Source organism: Mus musculus, chromosome 10 (assembly GCF_000001635.26).
Source record: "Mus musculus strain C57BL/6J chromosome 10, GRCm38.p6 C57BL/6J".
Lineage (NCBI taxonomy): Eukaryota > Metazoa > Chordata > Mammalia > Rodentia > Muridae > Mus > Mus musculus.
In genome coordinates this window covers 4,575,466-4,589,558 of record NC_000076.6, presented here as the reverse complement: position 1 = coordinate 4,589,558, position 14,093 = coordinate 4,575,466, and positions in this window count along the sequence as shown.

The window sequence follows — 14,093 nt, the reverse complement described above, 5'->3', positions numbered from 1 at the left end:
CAATCGTAAATTCTTGAATTCAGATCCGAGCACAAGAAAGGTATCCTGAAAACACCTTAGCTCCAGCTTCCTGGAACCAAACATCTTCTGCTAGCCTCTGATAGCTCACAGTCATATCTGTATCATATCTTCCATGCAGGCACACACACACATACACACACACACATGAATAGATGATAGATGGATAGATAGATAGATAGATAGATAGATAGATAGATAGATAGATAGATAGATAGACAGAGAAGCAGGCAGACAGATCGAAACTTTAGAATTTGAAAGAGAAGATACCAATCCTTTCTTAAAAATTAAATTTGATCAATACAAGTTGAGTTCCTACTAAACACACTGAAAGATCCTGGTGTCCACGAAGGATTTTGGAATAAAAGTAATGGTCAGGTAAGTAGGTTTCAAAATAAATGCCAAGGCACACTGAGATCCATAGGCCATTAATTATTAATTTATTTCTAAACCACCTCTTTTCAACACAACCTCAGACACCTTGAATCTTGATCATGAATAAAACCCTCTACTTCTGTTCCCACGTGGAACTGAATAAAACGCCAAAAAGAAGGCTGAGGCACCTGGGAAGAAGTGCAAGCTGTCGAAGGATGGAGCAGCCAGAGCTCTCTAACAGATCAGAACACTGGGGCTCCTGTGGCATCAGAGACTCCATTCACTGATGTTGCCCTGAGCCTAGGACCTGGCCATTCCTCCAAAGGAGTCTCTTGAGTCACAATCCAGGCATGCATTCCATTACACAGAATAAATAATGGCTTAATTTATTAGCTACACAAAAATTTCATGGGAGGTTTTTTCAGAGAAGCTTGGGAACTATCCACATTTTCTTTTCTTATAAACAAAATTCCTCATTTTCTAAATGCATGGTAGAGACCTTTGCAACTATCTTCTGCAGCTGGCTTTAAACGGGAGCTGTGAAGTGCTAGGCCTGTGACTCTCTCCATATCTGGTGTCCATCCTTCCTAGAGAGGGGTTCAGCATCTTGAAGCGCTTTGTTGAACTCTGTCTTTATGGCTACTGTGCTTCCTTCCCTGTGCTCTGCGAAGCTTCTCACCTCAGTGCATGTAGCTCTGCAGACAAGGGATGAAGAGATAGGGCGCTTGGCAGATGAAGTCCCAGCACAGAGTTCAAGCCTTGCTTGGGACCCAGGCAAGACTGAAATTGAAGGCTTGCCCTTCTACCTCCTAGTTAGGACCTGCAGGCAAGTCTCTTCACTCTGCCCTCCCCAGTTAAAAGACTGTGGCTCTAAATGTAAGTATGAAGATGAAGTGAGATGAAGTAACCAGTTCTTGACATAACTGCTGCCATGATTGTTTCCCAGAACTGAAGATGAATGTGTTATCAATTTGACAAGATCTAGAGTCACTTAGGAGACAAACATTTCTAGAAGCATTTAACTAATGAGAAAAGACCTACCCTGACAATGGGCAGGACCATTCTGTGAGCCGAAGTCCCAGACCTGAGCAATGAGCACTGTTATCAGCTCTTCTTCCTGACTTTGCATGTGACATCCACAGCCTCTGTCACCATGACATCCCTGTCTATGAGAGACTGGACCCTCAAACCATAAAACAAATCAGTTCCTTTCTTCCTTACATTGCTCTTGTGCTACGCTCTCCGGTCGAGTCAACTGGACAAGCCAAGAGGCTTAAAAGTCACTCATGAGGCAAAAGAGTTTCAAGGAAGCTCTCTTCCTGGAGTCTAGCGTTCCCTACCCATACAGTAATTTTTCACTCCCGAGTTCCATTCCCGCGTTAGTCTAGTGTATGGATCTACGTGCTCTCTTTCAGTATTTTCCTATTATAAGTGCTTTTTAAAATTGAATTCTGACATGGCTAAAGCTTTCCACCAGTGTTCCAACAGTCCAAGGGCGTCCTTGACCAAGATCAAGGGTTTAGAATTCAGCAAGATTGTAAAAGCTAAGTCACTCCCTTACACAGGAATTTACCATCACTAAGGAAGAAGGAAGTTTCAGACCAAAGGAGAAACCAGAATAGATACTATAACAGAGTTACACCCATACACACACACACACACACACACACACACGTATTTACAATGGCCTAAGGGGAAGGTGGACTATACAAGAGACTAAAATAGGAACTATGGCAAGGACACGAAGCCCTTGACCCTGGCTTCTAAGATTAGTGAATCTTAGGTGGAGCCCTTGTTGATCAGAGCTGTTATCAATGAATTCTATCCCAGGTGGTTCCCGTTAGATCTTTTGTGTTTGCATTCCTCTGTTTTATGTAAGATTCCGGTTACCTCAATTGTACCTTGCGAATATGTCACCCAACTTCCTTATTGTCCTCTGCATAAAAAGTCTGACACTTGATTCGAAAATTACACTCAGATGCCACACGAACTTTCTTGTGTGTGTCTGTTTGTCGCTCATCCACACTTTGCCCACCTGCGTCGAGAGACCCTGTTCTACGCAGACACAGGGACCCAGAGGGTCTGCGGCACTCTTGCTAGGTGATCTGTCACAGCAATGAGACAGAAACTACCACACCTGCCTAAGAAATGTATGCAGACAGCAAAAAACAAGATGAAAGACACTGACCTGTGTGGGCGTGTCCTGAATCTGTACACATCTGAGCCCTCAGCGTCCTCTCAAATGTTGAAATAACTGCTTGCTCGCCAAGAGCTCAGGAACCATGACCTTGAGTCACCCCAGCTACTTTGGCCCATTCTATCTCATTCTGTCCAATGATTAAGAACAGGATTCCAGCCAGGCAGGGGTGGCACACACATTTAATCCCAGCACTTAGGAGGCAGAAGCAGATGGATTTCTGAGTTCAGTTCGAGGCTAGCTTGGTCTACAGAGTGAGTTCCAGGACGGCCAGGGCTACACAAAGAAACCCTGTCTTTAAAAACCAAAAAAAAAAAAAAAAAAAAAAAAGAATCAGATTCCAGATTCCAACAAGACAGAAAACTGATGGTTGAGACCAGACACCTTCAGGGATGCTGGCCAGCACTGTTCTCACTTGGTCTTCATACCTAACCAAAACATAACAAACAGGAGCTCACATATGAAGATATATTTTGTGTCATTTGGTAGTCATAGGTACTGTGGTGGGGTGAAGAGGTATGTCTCCTATAGACTCATGTGTCTGAATCCTTGGCCCGTAGAGAATGACCTATTAGGAAGTGTGGCTCTTGACCCTTTGGGAATGGCACAATTAGAAAGTGTAGCCTTGTTAGAGTAGGCGTGGCCTTGTTTTGTTGTTGAGAAAATGTCTTATTGTAGGGGCGAGCTTTGAGGTCTCCTATGCTCAAGCTCAGTGTGGCACACAGTCTCCTTCTCCTACCTGCAGATTAAGATGCAGAACTCCCGGCTCCTCCAGCACCATGTCTACCTGTGTGCTGCCACGCTTCCTGCCATGATGATAACAGGCTGAACCGCTGAAACTGTGAGCTAGACCCAATTAAATGTTTGCCTTTATAAGAGTTTCCTTGGTCATAGCCACACACCCTAATTACGATGGGCACTAAAAAAGGAGCTATACCCATGGGACACCACTAAGCACTTAGGGAACCTTGACGATAACTAAAGAAAAATATTGTTTCCACGGGGAATGGCCCTCACGAGGGTACCCCACTTGAAGAAGAGGGTATAGGCTGGATTCTCCTCTCCACTTACCTAGGATCTGGACATCCAGTTGTAAAGTTTCTGGTGTACTCACCTACACCCCAAAAAGGGCTGCTGGTGGGTGGCTAACAGAAAAACAAACTAACAAACAAACTCAGTGACATCTTTGGAGGTTTTGTGTCTCATAATGTCATGTCAGGGCTTTGTTTTCTCTTTAATATTATCTTTTTATATTTTTACTTAGGTTTTTTTCTTTTTTTTTTTAATCCTACAGGTCCTTTGCATATATTTTTTATGGCTTCCATTTGTGTGATTTCAGGTTATTCCTAAGTTTGCACACAAATGTGCTTCTGTGCCTTTCCTCGGGTTCGTCTCTGTCTTTGCTGACAGAGGCTTTTATTTGCCCTCTTCCAATGTGTTTGGTTTACCTTATTTTATTGTATCCTATTTTGTTTTATTATGCCTTAGAAGCCTGTTGGTTTCCTAATTAGAGACGGAAAGGGGGTGGATCAGGATGGGAGAGGAGGTGGGGAGGAACTGGGAGGAGTAGAGGCATCAGAATAGAGGTCATGTGAGAAAAGAAAAAAATAAATAAAATGAAATTCAGGGGTAAAACTGGGGACCGGGGGAAGGGAGGCTACAAATTCCATAGTGCTCAACTTCAAATCCCAGTAAGGAAGTTGTACTGGCTGGTTTTATGTGTCAACTTGACACAGGCTGGGGTTATCACAGAGAAAGGAGCTTCAGTTGGGGAAGTGCCTCCATGAGATCCAGCTGTGGGGCATTTTCTCAATTAGTGATCAAGGGGGAAAGGCCCCTTGTGGGTGGTGCCATCTCTGGGCTGGTAGTCTTGGGTTCTATAAGAGAGCAGGCTGAGCAAGCCAGGGGAAGCAAGCCTCCATGGCCTCTGCATCAGCTCCTGCTCCCTGACCTGCTTGAGTTCCAGTCCTGGCTTCCTTGGTGATGAACAGCAGTATGGAAGTGTAAACTGAATAAACCCTTTCCTCCCCAACTGCTTCTTGGTCCTGATGTTTGTACAGGAATAGAAACCCTGACTAAGACAGAAGTCAAACAGACTTTTTTGTTGAAAATAGTGTGCTAGTTTCCTTTCCATTGCTGTGATAATATACTATTACCAAGAACAACTTAGGGGAGGAAGGGAGTTCATTTCATTTCACACTTCCAGATCAGTCAGGAAGAAGTCGGGGAAGAAACTCAAGCATCAACCTGGTGCAGAAAACACAGAGCAACAAAGCTTGCTGACTCACTCACAGATCTACATTTCACTAGTGTTCCTATAGAGCAAAGGACCACCTGTCCAAGGAATGGTGCCACCCACAGTGGACTGAACCCTCCCACATCAGGGTAGGTCTTCCTACTCAAAAATATGATTAAGAAAAATTCTTCGGAGAAGTGTTCTGCAGCTGGATTTTAGTTAATTCTAGATGCTGTCAAATTGACAACCAAGATTAGCCACCACATAGTTAATAATATTTATCTTATAAGATGACTGTAAAAATTGAATAAAATGTTATACATATCATTTAGCACAGTTCCTAGTACATTATACAAACAACAATAAAGAGTACTTATTATTCCAAATGAACTTTTAAAATGTTTGCAAAGGGTAAGCCAATATACAGGCTTATTCATCTGGTTATAATTGTGCCATTTATTAAACTATTGGCTTTTGTCTTTAAACACTCATTTCTAGAATTGGCTTCAAAACATAGGCTGAACTTTGGCCAATGATGTTTTCATAGAATTCCCTTGGAGGGAAAGACATTCAGCCTGTTAATCGCCCCTATAAAAATCTCGTCCCCAGATGTTACCTCAGCTGGGAAAGAGGGCTTCCTTTCAAGAGGTTGCTGACAGAGGTTTAGAGATAAACATGAAATGGCAATATATGTGTGAGCCAGAAGAAACTCAGTAGGAGAGTGCTGGACACTTGAAGGATTGTGCAAGCCAATGAGAAAAGGCTTTCCTAGAAGAACTTACCAGAAAGGACTTCAGACCCAGAAAGGGACATCGCTGCTAGGGGATTCTCAAGAGGAAAATCCCAACACTGGAGTAATTACACACACACACACACACACACACACACACACACACACACACACACACACACCATCAATGTTTCCTCAGCATGAATGGGACTGGCTTCCATGTGCTTCTATCTAACGTGCCCTGTGCTGACCCTCTCTGAGGGAACATTTGCTTTCTTTTCTTTTTCTTTTTTTAAAAATATTTTTATTAGGTATTTTCCTCATTTACATTTCCAATGCTATCCCAAAAGTCCCCCACACCCTCCCCCTGCACTCCCCTACCCACCCACTCCCACTTTTTGGCCCTGGCGTTCCCCTGTACTGGGGCATATAAAGTTTGCAAGTCCAATGGGCCTCTCTTTCCAGTGATGGCCAACTAGGCCATCTTTTGATACATATGCAGCTAGAGTCAAGAGCTCCGGGGTACTGGTTAGTTCATAATGTTGTTCCACCTATAGGGTTGCAGATCTCTTTAGCTCCTTGGGTACTTTCTCTAGCTCCTCCATTGCGGGCCCTGTGATCCATCCAATAGCTGACTGTGAGCATCCACTTCTGTGTTTGCTAGGCCCCAGCATAGTCTCACAAGAGACAGCTATATCTGGATCCTTTCAGCAAAATCTTGCTAGTGTATGCAATGGTGTCAGCGTTTGGAAGCTGATTATGGGATGGATCCCCGGATATGGCAGTCTCTAGATGGTCCATCCTTTCGTCACAGCTCCAAACTTTGTCTCTGTAACTCCTTCCATGGGTGTTTTGTTCCCAGTTCTAAGAAGGGGCAAAGTGTCCACACTTTGGTCTTCATTCTTCTTGAGTTTCATGCGTTTAGCAAATTGTATCTTATATCTTGGGTATCCTAAGTTTCTGGGCTAATATCCACTTATCAGTGAGTACATATTGTGTGAGTTCCTTTGTGATTGGGTTACCTCACTCAGGATGATGCCCTCCAGGTCCATCCATTTGCCTAGGAATTTCATAAATTCATTCTTTTTAATAGCTGAGTAGTACTCCATTGGGTAAATGTAGCACATTTTCTGTATCCATTCCTCTGTTGAGGGGCATCTGGGTTCTTTCCAGCTTCTGGCTATTATAAATAAGGCTGCTATGAATATAGTGGAGCATGTGTCCTTCTTACCAGTTGGAACATCTTCTGGATATATGCCCAGGAGAGGTATTGCGGGATCCTCTGGTAGTACTATGTCCAATTTTCTGAGGAACCGCCAGGTGACAACAGATGCTGGCGAGGATGTGGAGAAAGAGGAACACTCCTCCATTGTTGCTTTCTTTTCTATGTACACATACTATTTAGCATTTAAAACGTGGATTTAAGCCAGGTCTCCTGGCACTAACCTGTAATCCCTACTGCCTGAGAGCCTGAGGGAGGAGGACCACAAACTGAAGGCTAGCCCGAGATGCAGAGCGAGTTCAGGGCCAGTCTGAGCAATGTAGCAAGAACCTGTCTCAAAATAAAAGTTTAAACTAATTAAACAATTAGTTAATAAAATAAAAGGACTGAAGCTAGATCCATGATGTAGGGGTCTTTCTTAGTATGGATGAGGTCTCCTGTTCATTACCCCATACAAAAATACCTGGATTTAGATGCAGGTTTGCCTACTGTCAGAGTTTGAATGTAAAATATCCCACGCAGTCTGCAGCTATGAAAACAGTGAACGGTGTGTATAGTGACTGGCCTGGGAATAGGCCTTTGAGCATAACACCTTCCCGAACAGTCCAGGGGTGAGGCCTTCCACCAGGCACGCTGGCCACCATGGATCCCTCTGTGCCCTCCCCAGGATGCAGGTGTGTATCTTCTGAAACCATGAACCAGGGCAAAGCTTTCTTCCCTCAAGCTACCCTGTCAGACACTGTGTCCCAGCAATGCCATGGCAACCCACACAGCTGGCCTGCCGGCTGTCATCCTAATGAGATGCATAAGTCCTTTCAGCCTCATATATCTACAAAGCAAGAAAATGCTCCCTTTGACTGTATTTGAATGAAAATGAGACTGTAACTTTAATGTATTTGGAACAGTCTTACACACATTTTTAAAATTTAAATATGTATATATACAAATATAAATATGCATAAATAATATACATAAATATATGTTAAGATATATTTGATTTATTATATAAAATGTAATATGACTTATAATAAATATAGTATATGTTGATATAATTATATATGCTAAAATATTATATACCATATTAAAATATATTATATAATGTATAATATATAAATATATTCAAATATATAATACAGTTATAAAACATATAATACATATTAAGCACACAACAGGTACTTCTTGCATTTACTGATTATGAATATATATCTTATAGTGACTTACAAAGATGGGGGACTAAGAACTCTTGTCTCAGTGAGATGAACAGTCCTTAGGATAGTGTTTGGTACATATTAGAGATCACTGTTTTATCAGATATGGAGTATTAGGGAACATCATTTTAGTAAAATTAGTAAACAACATTCCTGGATATGTTATATATGAGCAGTGATACACAACCTGAATCTAGCTCTCAGAAACAGAGGAAGGAAAAGGAATTTCAGAATCCCTAAGTATTTCTCTCAAATATTTCTCAACTACTTGAGAGGAAGCATTTAGAGACACTAAAAAGATAATCAAACTGAAGTCAGTTTAGTTACAGAAGTTGGCTCCCTTCAGCACCTCAACACACCATCATCAGGACCACCAGAGGATGTGTATGGGACATGTCATCCCCCAGAGACTGCAGCATACGATTCACTTGTGTCCAAGTGCTGTGGGATAATGCTTACCTTTCTTGCATGATTAAACTCTAACTGCGGGAAGGGAGTAGTGAGATGGCTTAGTGGGTAAAGGTGCTTGCAACCAAAACTGAAGACGTGAGTTCAATCCCTGGGGCCCACATGGTAGAAGAAGAAAAACAATATCTGCAAGTTGTCCTCTGATTTGCACACACACACATACAGAGCAAGAGAGAGATGCTAAATTAATTAATTAATTTTTAATTGTACAAAAAACTAATTAAGGAAGATATAGCATAAAATAAATATGAGGAGAATCATAAAAAAAAAAACCAATGCTCTTTGTTACATGTTTGTATTTCTCTAAAATGGAAAAAATCTTTTCAAACCAAAAGCAAAAGATAAAAGAGTGAATAATTCTTCAGTCATTACAAACTCATAAACAACAGTCTCCCAAATGAAAGACAGCAGGTTTTTTAAAATATTTATTTATTATATAGTGTTCTGTCTGTATATATGCCTGCACACTATAAGAGGGCACCAGATCTTGTTATAAACCACCATGTGGTTGCTGGGAATTGAACTCAGAACCTCTGGATGAGCAGTCGGTGCTCTCAACCTCTGAGTCACCTCTCCAGCCCCAACAGTAGTTAATACGAAAAAAAGTTATATATTTAACCATTTTTATATACAAAAAAAGGAAGAGAAATTGCATCTGAATCTTCTTTAAACTGAGTGAACAATTTTTTAAAGCCAGGCATATATTAATATGTCTATAACACTTAAGTCCACTTAAGTGAATTCATGCCAGCTCCTTCACTTTTATGGCAGATTTGGAATAGGGATTATATAACCCTTAAACTAAGGCTTCACACAAGAAGTTGGTCAGTGGGGACCAACAAGATGACTTGTCAGGTGAAAGCTCTTGCCACCAAGCTTGAGGCCCTCATTTCTATCCTAGAGACCCACATGGCCAAAGGAAAGAACTGACCTCTGAGAATTTCTTTATCCTACATATGAACCATACATATATGCTCATACACACAGGCACAAATAAATATTTTTAAAGCTGGTCAGTGGCTCAGAAGATTATACAATATTTAATAAAAAATGAGCAAAATGTCTATGTATGTGTTAGATAAGTTCAAGTAAGCTGTGTTAGTGTAGGGTGATGCCTGCTTGATCCACCAAGATGTGGAAAGCTCCCACCTGCTACCATAAACTCGCTCAGATGCCTTCCCATCTGTATGCAGATGCAGAGCAGTGGTGCCATCCAACAATAAAGTGTAAGAAGAATCTCACCCCAAGACCAGATTTGCTTACAAGATTATGCGACATAATTTTCACCCCAAATATTTACCTTCACCTATTCAGATTGAAACTTGATATACTATAATTTATAATGGTCAGACCTTTATTTTTAAAAGTTAATCCTTTTCAAAGTTGCCCAGTTTAACCAATTTTCCTTTTTACAGTGGTGCTGTGGAGCTTAGCTCTTGAAATTTGCCTAGAATTGGGTGTATAGGCTCAAAACTATTTCAAGGTCTCACACATGAAATTTACTTACAGTTAGAGAATCTAAATCTGAGTTTTACGAGAGACAGATGTGTGACAATGTTACCTGAAGATACAAGGAAATTAGGATAAATAAACAAAAATATGTTCCCTGTGTATAAGATCTGGTCTGGCAAGACTATTGAATTCTGTTTTCTGGCTGGCATTGCAAGGATTAAAGGCATGAGCCGCCGCCACCCAGCTTTCGGTTTTTTGGTTTGGTTAGTTTGGGTTCTGGTTCTGGTTCTGGCTTTGGTTTTTTGAGACATGAAAGTTCTTATAAGCTTCCCAATCACAAAGTTGGCTGTCATCTTAAATTGTAAAACAGCCAAGCAATCTTTCATACAGAGCTGAACAGGAAACTCAGCATTAAGAGCAACGGTTGCACTTCCATAGGCCCTGTGTTTGGTTCCAGCACTCACAAGGTGGTTCACAATTTTCCTTAACACCAGTTAGGGAATCCGGCTGCCTCTTCTGACCTCTGCAGAAACTAGCAAACATAAGGTGCACATGCACGCACACAGGTGAAACGTTTACAAACAAAAAATAAATAAATTATAAGTAATTTTAAGAAATTACAAAAAAAAGGAGCTTTCCTCTCTTCTGTACAGTTCAGAATAATATAATCGAAGCCTAGCCCAGTCATGAAAACTAAAGAATATGAATAATCCAGATGTCTACATAGCAAGAATAGATAGCACACAATATAGATCTATGACAATATAGAATGTTATAGATTCAGAAACTTAACAGGGCAAATGCAACTGTAATTGCAAGCATAAAAAGATCTCTAAATTGAGATATTTTAAAAGAGCAATCACAGAAAATCACCTGTCTCTCTTTGAAGAGAAGTAGGAAAAAGAGAGCCCACTGGAAGTTATATTAGTAAGAGACCATCAGTGCAATGTGCAAGCTTACAGAAGCCCAAGCATATTCAATAGCCTGGCATAGGATAAGGATTGCGTTTGAATTCAGTGGAGAAAAACAATTCAAACATCCCTTTCAAGAAATATATTTTAAAAAGGAACTTTGTTGAAACAATAAAGTCGAATCTGCACTTAATAAAAACTTAGGTCAATTTTAATGAAAAGACAAAGTAGTAGAAGAAAATTAAACATAACACTAAGCAGAACATAATTTTTCTAAGTAGAATCTACACCGGGAAATGTTGGCATCTAGCAGTTGCCGCTGCATCTCTTACATGTGAGACTTCGGTTTGCGCATGAGTCCTTTTATGGGCTCTAAAGATGCTTAATTTCTACATGAATGGAAGGAAAGGAAGGGAGGGAGGGAGGGAGCGAGGGAAGGAGAGAGGGGGGAAGGGAACAGAGGAAGGGAAGGTGGGAGGAAGGGAGCGAGGGGGAGGGAGGAGGAAAGGACAGAGATAAAGATGAAGTAAGGGAAGACTGCAAATGTGATTTTTAAATCTCTTTCCCCAGACAAAAAGGCTGGCTAAGCATTATGCAACAAAACAGGGAATCTCTCTGCTCATATGTAACAGGCTAATGTCCTGATGTTATAAAGAGGCTGAGGAAGATGAAGAATCCAAGATCAGGACACTAGCAGTTAAATGTTTGCTGCTCTTGCAGAGGACCCAAATGTGGTTTGCAGCACCCAACTCCTGAGTCTCCAGCTCTAAGGTATCTGGTACCATCTTCTGGACTCTGTACCACCTGAAGTCATGTGTGCATATCCACACAGACCTACACATAATTTTAAAATAAAAATAAATCTACAAAAGAAGTGTTCAAGACCAAGCTAAACTACAAAGCAAGATGCTATCTCAGAAACAAATAAAATTTTATTTAAAAAAAAATTAATGAAAGCTGAGCACAGAAAATGCTGGGGCGGGAGGATTGGCAAGTGGTAAGGCCAGCTTGGGCTGTTGAATGAGACAGAACGGGGAAAAGGGAGAGAGAGAGAGAGAGAGAGAGAGAGAGAGAGAGAGAGAGAGAGAGAGAGATGAGGAAGGGAGGAAGGGAAGAAGGAAGGGAGGAAGGGAGGAAGGGAGGAAGGGAGGAAGGGAGGAAGGGAGGAAGGGAGGAAGGGAGGAAGAGGGAAAGGAAACAACCCCAAAATAATCCCCCACTAAAGATCTCTCTCTCTCTCTTTCTCTCTCTCTCTCTCTCTCTCTCTCTCTCTCTCTCTCTCTCTCTCTCTCTCTGTGTGTGTGTGTGTGTGTGTGTGTGTGTGTGTGTGTGTAAAACTGATAGTTGTATTTGGATGGGAAAATGGAATAGAGTTAGTGAAGGAAACTTTAGCTTTACCTGATGTTTTTGTTACTATTCTCAGGGAGAGTCTGTTCATATACTGTTTATTAAATCTATATTATTTCAATTCAAGGTGTAGCCAATTTTCCTTTTCTTCATGAGCTATTGGGCCATATTTGGGTTTTATGAACACTAGGAATGCATTATCTAGGCAACATCTAAAAACACCTTGAAGGATCAAGGTTACATTTGGGGGCTCTAGTTATACAAAAACAAACAAACAAACAAACACACAGGAAAACTGGCTATCTTAAGAATCCACAGAACAGCTAGTTCCGGAAAACTTAACAATAGGTGAGAGAGATCTTATTCTGAATAGATAGGAAGGGGAGTAAGGCAGACTGACAGATACATGGGTGAGAGTATGGATGACTAGAGGAAGAAAGGGGCCTAGAGAGAACACAGGTGATAACCCTTGTCTATATGCATCACACAGTGGCAATGGCCGGTGGGACCCAGGCTAAGCATCAGATAAGAAAACTCACTGTGTTTTTGTAGTAGATTCACAAAGACACTTGGCTGGCCGTTGAGGAGTTGTGTGAGATACACTTTCACTCTGAACATGGCCAGTGCTTCTGCCCTGGAGACACACACTCAGGATCAACATTCTATGGAGATCGATTCTCGAACAGAGGAGGTTATTTTTTATTAATGTTTTAGTCAGCACGCAATGTATGTTTCATAGACAGGTCCTCTCCCCCACTGCCCCAACCTGCTCCCTCTGGCTGCCTCCTTTTCTTCACTGATATGTCCCCACTCCCATCTCCCACTTTCTTAACATATGACCACTTACTTTCTTTTTCCACGTGCCTCCCCTCTCATGATTTAAGCTAAGTACACAAGTACATAATTTAAGCTAAGTTCCACATATAGTAGAAAACATGATATTTGTCTTTCTGACTGACTTCACTTAACACAATGATTGAGGGGAAGGAATGATGGAGAGAAAGAACATGTGATTTTAGGATAATTAAACTACTCTCTATGGACTATTATGGTGGATATATGTATATATGAAGGCTAGGACTGTGGGTCAAAACAAATGGTTTTCTCTTAAGTTACTTCCCTTGGGCATTTTGTCACAGCAACAGAAAAAGCAGAGATACAGGGTATGTGAAAATACCTGTACAGATCACTTGATTGGTTTGTTTGTTTTAATGATTCCAGAACTACTCTCAAAAAGTGTGCTACTTAAAACCTAAACGAATTTTCATTTTGCATCCCTGTCCTCTCTGGCACAAACTACATGGATTTCCCCAGGAAGATTTCTGATCCTTTCCAATGACCTACCTGCATCCAAACACAGTGAACAAAAAGCCACTCAGAAAAGAGAAACTGAGTCAGAGGATACAATGGTGTCTGTACATGTGATGAAAAATATGCCACATGTTACACTTCAGATCTCTGTAGCTACAAAGCAGAAATAACCATATTCAGTCAAATACAATTATCTCCCAGAATGCCTAGTCAACTGCTCAAAGTTCTCTTAAAATAACCCAACGCTCTACCTAACTCATCTTACCAACCACACATTTTAGAAAAAACACCATTTAGGGTGCAAATGACAACTGACATTTTCCAAATAAAATACTGGTTTCTAAAAATATAAATTGTCCTGTTTTTGCTATTATAAACACTAGTCTGCTGGCAAATGGTAACACGGGTGCAGTTATTTTGAGAGGTGGTGGGTGTTCCTGTCTTTGAGTGATTCTTTGGTGTTTTGTTGTGTTTTGTTTTGTTTTTCTTTTTCCATGGGCCATGATGCTGGCTTTCTCTTCAGGAAACCACCCAGGTGTCTTCGGATGAATTTCTTGACCAAAAATAGTGTGGCTTTAGGCTCTTTGAAGTCTCTTTCCCTAGTCCCCACCCTCTATC